Raw genomic sequence first — 9,764 nt, 5'->3', positions numbered from 1 at the left:
TTTCTTAGATCATTGAAGCTGCTAGATTTTAGGTGTGACACACCTGCCCTCTTCAGTTAGATTTGTTTGCTCTTATAACACTTCATAATACCTAAGGCATATTATTAGTAAGTAACTCTTTGTAGGACATGTTCTTCTTTTTTTAATTCAAATGTACCCTTTTACCTCTTTTATTCTCCCCCACAACCGGTTCCCCTCTGGTAACCACCAATCTATTCTGTATAGATGTGTTTGGTTTTTTATCTTCTACATATGAATGGAGTCATATAATGTGTGGCTTTCTCCATCTGACTTATTTTGCTTAGCATAATATCCTCAAGGTCCATCTATGTTGTCACAAATGGCAAAATTTTCATCTTTTTTATGGCTGAGTAGTATTCCATTGTGTATATATTCCACATCTTTATCCATTTGTCCATCCATTGGCAGTTAGGTTGTTTCCAATTCTTGGCTATTGTGCATAATGCTGCAGTGAACATAGGGGTGCATATATCCTTTCAAATTAGTGTTTTTATGTTCTTTGGATGAATACACAGAAGTGTAAGAGGTGGATCATATGGTAGTTCTGTTTTTAATTTTTGAGGAATCTCCATACTGTTTTCCATAGTGGCTGCACCAGTTTACATTCCCACCAGTGTATGAGGGTTCCATTTTTGCCACATCCTCTCCAACACTTGTTATTTCTTTTCTTTTTAATAATAGCCATTCTGACGAGCTTGAGGTGATATCTCGTTTTGGTTTTGGTTTGCATTTCCCTAATAACTAGAGGTATTGAACATCTTTTCCTATGCCCTGTTGGCCATCTGTAAATCTTCTTTGGAAAAATGTTCAGATCCTCTTCCCATTTTTCATTCAGATTGTTTGTTGTTGTTGAGTTGTATGAGTTCTTTATATATTTTGGAGATAAACCCCTTATTGGATATATGATTTGCAAATATATTTTCCCAGTTGGTAGGTTGTCTTCTTGTTTTGTTGATGGTTTCTTTTGCCATGCAGAAGCTTTTTAGTTTGATGTAGTCCTATTTGTTTACCTTTTCTTTTGTTTCCCTTGCCTGAGGAGACATTCAAAAAGATACTGCTATCTTTTTAGATAGCATACTGCCTGTGTTTTCTTCTAGGAGTTTTATGGTTCAGGTCTTACATTCAAGTCTTTAATTCATTTTGAGTTAATTTTTGTGTATGGTGTAAGATAATGGTTTACTTTCATTCTTTTGCATTTGGCTGTCCAGTTTTCCCAGCACCGATTATTGAAGAGACTCTCCTTTCTCCATTGTATGGTCTTGGTTCCTTTGTCAAAAATTAGCTGTCCATAAATATGTGGGTTTATTTCTGGGCTCTCAATTCTGTACCACTGATTTGTATGTCTGTGCCAGTATCATGCTGTTTTGATTACTGTAGCTTTGTAGTATATTTTGAATTCAGGGAGTATGATACCTCCAGCTTTGTTCTTTCTCTCAGGATTTTTTGGCTCTTTGGGGTCTTTTGTTGTTTCAAGTAAATTTTAGGATTCTTTGTTCTATTTCTGTGAAAAATGTTGGGACTTTGATAGGGTTTGCATTGAATCTGTAGATTGCTCTAGATAGTATGGACATTGTAACTGTTAATTCTTCCAATCCATGAACATAGAATATCTTTCCAATTTTTTTTATTTTTGTCTTTTTGTATTTCTTTCAATAATGTTTATAGTTGTCAGTATATAGGTTTTTCACTTCCTTGGTTAAAAATTATTCCTAGGTATTTTATTTTTGTTTTAATTCTAAGTGGAATTGTATTCTTGATTTCTCTTTCTATTTTGTTGTTAGTGTATAGAAATGCAGCTGATTTTTGTATATTGATTTTGTATCCTTCAACTTTACTGTGTTTATCATTTCTAATGCTTTTTTGGTGAATTCTTTAGGGTTTTCTATATATAAAATCATGTCATCTGCAAATAGTGACAGTTTTACTTCTTTCAATTTGGATCTCATTTCTTTTTCTTACCTAATTGCTCTGGCTAAGACCTCCAATAATATGTTGAATAAGAGTGGCAAAAGTGGGCATCCTTGTCTTGTTCCTGTTTTTAGAGGGATAGCTTTCAGTTTTTCACTGTTGAGTATGTTAGTTGTGAGATTGTTATATATGGTCTCTTATATTAAGATGCTTTCCTTCTATACCCATTTTATTCAAAGTTTTTTAAATCATAAATGGGTGTTGTATCTTGTTCAATGCTTTCTCTCTGTTTCTTTTTTTTTTTTCTTTTTAAAGATTTTATTTTCTTCCTTTTTCTCCCCAAAGCCCCCCAGTACATAGTTGTATATTCTTCGTTGTGGGTCCTACTTGTGGCATGTGGGACGCTGCCTCAGCGTGGTTTGATGAGCAGTGCCATGTCTGCACCCAGGATTCGAACCAACGAAACACTGGGCCCCCTGCAGCGGAGCACGCAAACTCAACCACTCGGCCACGGGGCCCGCCCCTCTGTGTTTCTCTTCTGAGGTGATCGTGTGATTTTTATTCTTTATTTTGTTAACATGGTGTATCACCTTGATTGATTTGTGGATGTTGAACCACCCTTGCATCCCTGGAGTAAATCCCACTTGGTCATGGTATATCATCCTTTTAATGCATTGTTGTATTTGATTTGCTAATATTTTGTTGAGGATTTCTGCATCGATCTTCATAAGTGATATTGGCCTGTATTTTCTTTTTTTGTGTTGTCCTTGTCTGGTTTTGGTATCTCGGTAATGTTGACCTTGTAGAATGAGTTAGGAAGCGTCCCTTCCACTTCAATGTTTTGAAGAGTTTGAGAAGGATAGGTATTAAATCTTCTTTGAATGTTTGCTATAATTCACCAGGGAAGCTGTCTGGTCCTGGACTTTTGGTTTTGGGGAGGTTTTTGGTTACTGTTTTGATCTCCTTACTAGTGATGAGTCTATTCATAGTCTGTTTCTTCTTGATTTAATTTTGGAAGGTTGTATAATTCTAAGAATTTATCCATTTCTTATAGATTATCCAATTTGTTGGCATAGAGCTTTTCATAGTATTCTTATAATTCTTTGTATTTCTTTTTTATCTTTTGTAGTTTCTCCTCTTTTGTTTCTGATTTTAGTTGAGCCTTCTCTCTTTTTTTCTTAGTCTAGCTAAAGGCTTGTTAATTTTATCTTTTCAAAGAACTGGCTCTTAGTCTCATTGATCTTTTCTGCTGTCTTTTTAGTCTCTATTCATTTCCTCTCTGATTTTTATTATTTCCCTCTACTAATTTTGGGCTTCGTTTGTTGTTCTTCTAGTTCCTTTAGGTGTAATGTTAGAATTTTTTATTTGAGATTTTTCTTGTTTCTTGAGGTAGGCCTTTATTGCTGTAAACTTCTCTCTTAGTACTGCTTTTGCTGTATCCCACAGATTTTGGTGTAGGACATGTTCTTAATAACATCTAGCCAAACCAGTTCTTCCCAACTCCCCTACTATTATCATTCGTTTACAATTCAATCTGGCTGGAAACTCTAAATACTCTTCTTTCTCTTGTAATTCCTATCTTGCCATTACATAATCTGCCTAATCTTCATAATGTCATTCAGTCTTCCTTCTCACTGTTTTCTTCCTAGTCCTATGCCTTAAGCCTCAGTTTCTCCTGAACCTCCTTAACTCCCTCTCTTTCATCTTTCAATCCATTTTATTACTGCTATATTAATCTTTCTAAGCATCTGTTTCATCATAGACTCTTTATCAAAAACAGCGCTCAGGTTTAGGAGGCCTTGGTTTCCAAATGGATAATAGTGGCATCTATCTCTTTGGGTTAATGTCAGAAGGAGTAAATGAGTTAAGAAAGGGCTTAGCAGAAAAGCTGACAGAGTGATAGCTATGAATGTTGGTATAATGTATCATCTTCCCTTACTCCCTCCTACATAGCTAGCCAGAGGCCTCTGTGCTCTCTTCATTCTACAGTCAAAAAACCAGAATTAAAGAAAAATTATAATTGTCTACTCACTGAAAGATGTAAATAATGAAGCTTAATATGTGGAGGTAATTGCTCATGGTAGCAGTAAGGTGCCCCAAGAATTCACAATTAAAACAAGATTAGTCTAGGGGCTGGCCCCGTGGCGAAGTAGTTAAGTTTGTGTGCTCCGTTGCAGGCGGCCCAGTGTTTCGTTGGTTCAAATCCTGGGCGCAGACATGGCACTGCTCATCAGACCACACTGAGGCAGCATCCCACATGCCACAACTAGAAGGACCCACAATGAAGAATATACAACTATGTACGGGGGGGCTTTGGGGAGAAAAAGAAAAAAAAAATCTTAAAAAAAAAACAAGATTAGTCTTCTTGTTACATAGTAAAAACCTAGAGGAGTCACTAGTGCCCAAAGCCTCTGGAGAGGGCAACTAAGTTAACTAAAAATTTAGAATCCATTATAATCAGTCATTAGGAGTCAGGCCAGTTTCACAGAAGTGGTGGAGGCAGAACTCGGTGGGTGGCTGTGACTTCTCTTGTGATAACCTTGTCAGTGTAAAGAAAGAAAAAGGGGAATGATGGGTTTGAGGTGGGTTCTTATGTTTCTTACTTTAGTTTTTTTAAGATGATGCATTTAAGCATGTTACTAGGTTACAAGAATGAAATCAACTGAGAAAGACATTTTAAATATAGCTCAGAGGGATTAACTGACAGTTTTAGGAAAGGGGATGTGGTCAAAAGACCAGAGAAGCACATTTTGCTCTTAGCCTAGATGAAAGGATTTGAGTATGGATGCTAATATAAATATACTTAGGGGTTGAAAGATGAGTTAATGCCTTACAAGTGCTGTATGTTCTGAAAAATATCAGGCAGTGTCACTTCAGACAGAGTAGAAGAGGGGACTTGAGAGTGACAAAGATTGTTAACTGCTGTGGGCAATCAGAAGGGAGTTAAGGAGAGACACTAAATAATACAGAGGGTCTAGCTAAGGATGGGAACCAAACTTGGAGTGGTATTATATTCTATACTACTGTGTAATTTTAGGACTGGAGCAATGGAGAATATGGATGATTAGATTAATAAAAGGTAAAAGTTATGTATTAAGGAGATTAGCCTTTAGGGCTGCGCATGTGGGTGATTTGCATTATTTGCAGAGTGAGAAATTAGTCTGACCTCCAATGTCTTTCAGATGAGAAGGGATGCATCCTAAAGGCAGTGGAGGTGTGGCCCGATCTGTTGCAGGAAGCATAGTTGACTAATGTCCCCAGCTCCTTCCCACTGAATCCACCACTGTTTATGCCAAAGCTTTACTTCCTATAGGCTGCTCCCAGACAATGAGCATGGTGGGGGTACTAAGGCAGGCCCCTTCTGGTGACACACACAATTCCAATGGGCAATTTTTGCTCAAGGACTCCCTTTTGGCCTGGCTAAAACTTCCTTGGAATTTTAGTGTAGTCCAGGACTTTCTATCCAATTTTTCTTCCTTCCCTTTCTCCTTCCATAGTCAGGCCTGCACTCACAGTCTGAACCACGTCCTGCCTTCTGCTTCCTTCTCTCAAAACCTTTTACCTGTCTAATCTTGTCTTAGCATCTGCTTCTCTGCAGACCCAAACTATCACAAGAGTCAGGAATGTGAAAGTAATGGGAAGAAAATGGTTGAAATAATGAAGTAAGTGTTAGAAAGCCATTTTTGAGTCATTTAAACTCTGATATTAAAATACCAGACGTGGACTGGTTGCTGTTGGTAACAAGGTCCAGTACCAAGTAATTCAGGGTGAAGGACTTAAAGATATTTTGCCAAAAGACCTTTTTTTTTTTTAACTTATTTCTCACTGTTTTTTTTTTTTTTTGTAAAGATTGGTACCTGGGCTAACATCTGCTGCTAATCTTTTTTTCTCTTTCTTCTTCTTCCTAAAGCCCCCTAGTACATAGTTGTATATTCTAGTTGTAGGTCCCTCTGGTTGTCCTATGTGGGACGCCACCTCAGCATGGTTTGATGAGCGGCGCCATGTCCGCAGCTGGGATCAGAACCGGTGAAACCCTGGACCATGGAAATGAAGCACGTGAACTTAACCACTCGGCCACAGAGCTGGCCCTGGGCCTTTCATTTTTGCTAGTGGTTGAGGATAATGGATGATCATCTGCTTTCTTTGAATCCCCAAACCTGCTAAGTTTAGCAAAATGTTCAAATGGAATATTGGGAACATGGCCTGGTATCTCTGAAGAGAAGTTTTTACTAGAAGAGTGAAATAGCTGCCCATACAATTAACTCTAGATAAGATCGTGGTGGATAAAGATGATTAGGAGAGCTAACAGCTTGAGTTCTTATAACAGGAGACTTCCAATGGTATTTGAGGGTCTTTTTGTGTGTTTGTTTTTGGAATATTGATAACTTTCCAATAAGAAATCAGATGTTCTCCAGAATATATAAGAATGCAGTCAATGTAAACTCAGAAGGTGATTGGGACCAAAACAGGTGTGCTTTATGTTAGCAGGGTAAAAACAAACGTTCTGTGTATTGTGGGCTATTACCATTCGTTCTCTCATCACTAAATTGTAGAATGGTATTTAGTAGGTTACTTATGCAAGCCTTGGTTTTGCATGTGCAAAATGAAAAGGCTTTAACTATGTGGCCTTTTTATCTGTGATATTCTGACAGTACATGTATCGATATTCTGACAATACACATAAAGTGTATCTCCTATAGGGAGGAGAATTCCTCCTTTGCCCACCACATAAAGATTGTCTGGAGAATGAAGTCAGCATAGAGAAAGCAGAGCTAATACGTCGAGATAGTGAGACATCGTTCTGACATCATTTGAGCACCTGATCCCAACCACACCTGAAGCCATATACATGTCCAAAGCCATGCAAATTCCTGAGCCAATCAATTTCTTTGTCTGTTTAAACTGGTTTGAGATGGAATTCTATCACTTTCCACCAAGAATCCTAATAGAAATGTATCTTCACAGCACTCATCAATAGCATCCCATTCCTATATTACTGCAGGGACTCTTCTAACTACTAAAAATTAGCACCCTCCTGAAGTTATGACCATGGCTGGTGATCTCCGAGCCACAAACTTGGTCCTTTGGATTAAAAGAGAAGTTAGGGGTTTGGGGGGCCAGCCCCATAGCTGAGTGGTTAAAGTTCCACATGCTCCACTTCAGTGGCCCAGGTTCACGGGTTCAGATGCTGGGTGTGGACCTACTCCACTCATCAGCCATGCTGTGGAGGCGTCCCACATACAAAGTAGAGGAAGATTGGCACAGATGTTAGCTCAGGGACAATCTTCCTCAAACACACACAAAAAGAAAAGTTAGAGTTTTTTAGTTCCTTGCCCTGTGAGTATATTATTTGCACCATTCTAAGGCTTGAAAGAGGAATTCTAGTTACCTGGTGAGACTTGTAATAGACTTTTAAAATAATCCAGTACTTCTTGGTTAAATGTTCATTCGGTTTATTACTAAAACTGCTGGGTAATTCTGTATTAAACATTTATAGCTACTACTTAATTTACCTCTTGCTAATAAAATAGTGTGTTAAACTCTCAATTATGGTTTATGGGGAACTGAGGTATAACAATCTATGCTCTTCTTGGTTTTTATCTGCTCATTAAAAGCAAGGGTATGAAAGTAATGGAACAGTTAGGATGCGAAGGCATTGATTTTTGTGCATTTTTTAAGATTCAGTTTAGATTCCTGGTGAAAGCTAACTGTAAAGCAAATTAGTAAGGATTTTCATTGGAAACATCAAATCGTCTCCAAGTCTTGGAGAAAGATGGTCAGTTTTCAGGATCCTACCCAGGATTTCCTTATTATTTATGGTGCAGATCATAAATCTACTCCATAGATGATTAAACTCTCTGAACATTCTCTAGTTCTCCTTAAAGTAAACTTCTTCTTTTACTGTTTTCATACAAGAGAAACCTCCACAAGAATGTTTTGAGTGCATGATAGGACTGAGAGCTCAGGAATTCTGGGCTTCTGTTTCTATAATACACCTAAACCATAATGTGGTCCATCACAGGCAACTTTTAAAAAAACTAAGAGTCAGCCATCTTTACAGTTTCTGAGTGCTCTTTGTATAGGAAATCTGGAATCTGATACTTGTGATTTATCATTTAAGAGTTCTGGAAAGCAGTACTGTCCATTTTACAATAGTTAAATGAATCTCTTTTATTAAGAAAAAAACTTAACCCTTCTGATACTGAATATGTGTTCTCATTATAGGATGTTATGAGTTTTGTATGATTATGGAATTGTTTATTCACTGTCAGAACAGATCCAGGTTTTGTGGGCCTGAGGCTTATAAAACTTTAGGGAGCCCCATTTAAAATTGCGGAAATATGTGTGTGTGTGTGTGTGTGTGTGTGTGTGTGTGTTATATATATATATATATATATATATACACACAAAACATACCATTTTAACCATTTTAAGTGTACAATTAGGTAGCACTAAGTACATTCACAGGGGCTGGCCCAGTGGTGCAGTGGTTAAGTGTGCACATTCTGCTTCGGTGGCCTGGGGTTCACTGGTTTGGATCCCAGGTGCGGTCATGGCACTGCTTGGCAAGCCATGCTGTGGTAGGTGTCCCACATAGAAAGTAGAGGAAGATGGGCACAAATGTTAGCTCAGGGCCAGTCTCCCTCAGCAAAAAGAGGAGGTTTTCCAGCAGATGTTAGCTCAGGGCTAATCTTCCTCAAAAAAAGAAAAGAAAAGAAAAAAGAAAGAAAAAAAGAAAAGAAAAAGGAGACAAAACAATGAATACAAATTTAAGTACAAAAGGGAATATTTGGAAAAAAATACAAAATTTTTAAAAGCTTATAAATACCACAAACATCAGAAAATCCAGAAAAATAACATCATAATTAACTATGATAGAGCCCTGTGATACGTGTTTCCCTACATGTTTTGGCTGCATACTCTTTGATAACTTCCTCATAAGACAACAATTTTACATCAGTTTCTATAGAGAGAATGAAGAGATAATTCAGTCTTTCCTTTAACACAGTTGATTGAAATTTGTTTTTTATTATGAGTAATTTAAAAAGACTTCTTTCAGCCCTCAATGAATTATCGGTGATTCCATATCTCTAACTTCCCCTGCAGTGTCTTATACTGGCAGTGCTTCTTGCCTAAGGGGAAGGCCCCTGGAGGCTCCAGCCCTTTGGTCTCCCTCCTCACTATCACAGGTCCAGCTCAGCCAATTCCCTGAAGTGTGTGGTCCTTTCTCACTCCCTGAACCCTACCTCTGCCACGTTGGTCCTTGGTTGGTGAATGAAGCCTGAGTCATAGTGGTTCCCAAGCAGTGGCTCATTTAGATCCTTCTCTTACGGGTCAAAGATAAATCTGGATAATCACTGAGGGCTGGTGGATGTGGAGATGGTGCTGGCAACCTCAACACTGCCACCAGGGAGTAGAGGATGACCTGTGGGTAGGGCAGAGCTCCATGGCTTCCACGTATTTGAGGCTATTTCTTCCTTCCTATGTCCACTGAGGAAAACAGAGGGCCTTAGACAGGGCCTTTTCAAGTGAGGGACCCTGATTCTGCAGTTTTCTTAGCTTTTGTCCTCTGGGACAAGCAAGGGACAGTGAGTGACCTGCTTGTAAGAAAAATGCTATGTGTAGAGGGGGCTACTTCCCAATTCTTGGAGTGTTCTTTTTCCTCAGAAATGGGGCTCAAAGACCCTCAATTCCAGCCTCAATACCCAAGACCCAAATCAAGGAATAGTTAATTCCAACTTTACATTCTGTGGCTTAACATTGAACTCACATTGGCTTCACATAGCATCTCAATAACTGAAATCCTACCTTTTTTTTATGCCTTCAACCTTCAG

This window comes from Equus przewalskii, chromosome 31 (assembly GCF_037783145.1).
Source record: "Equus przewalskii isolate Varuska chromosome 31, EquPr2, whole genome shotgun sequence".
Lineage (NCBI taxonomy): Eukaryota > Metazoa > Chordata > Mammalia > Perissodactyla > Equidae > Equus > Equus przewalskii.
Note: the sequence above shows the minus strand (reverse complement) of the source record.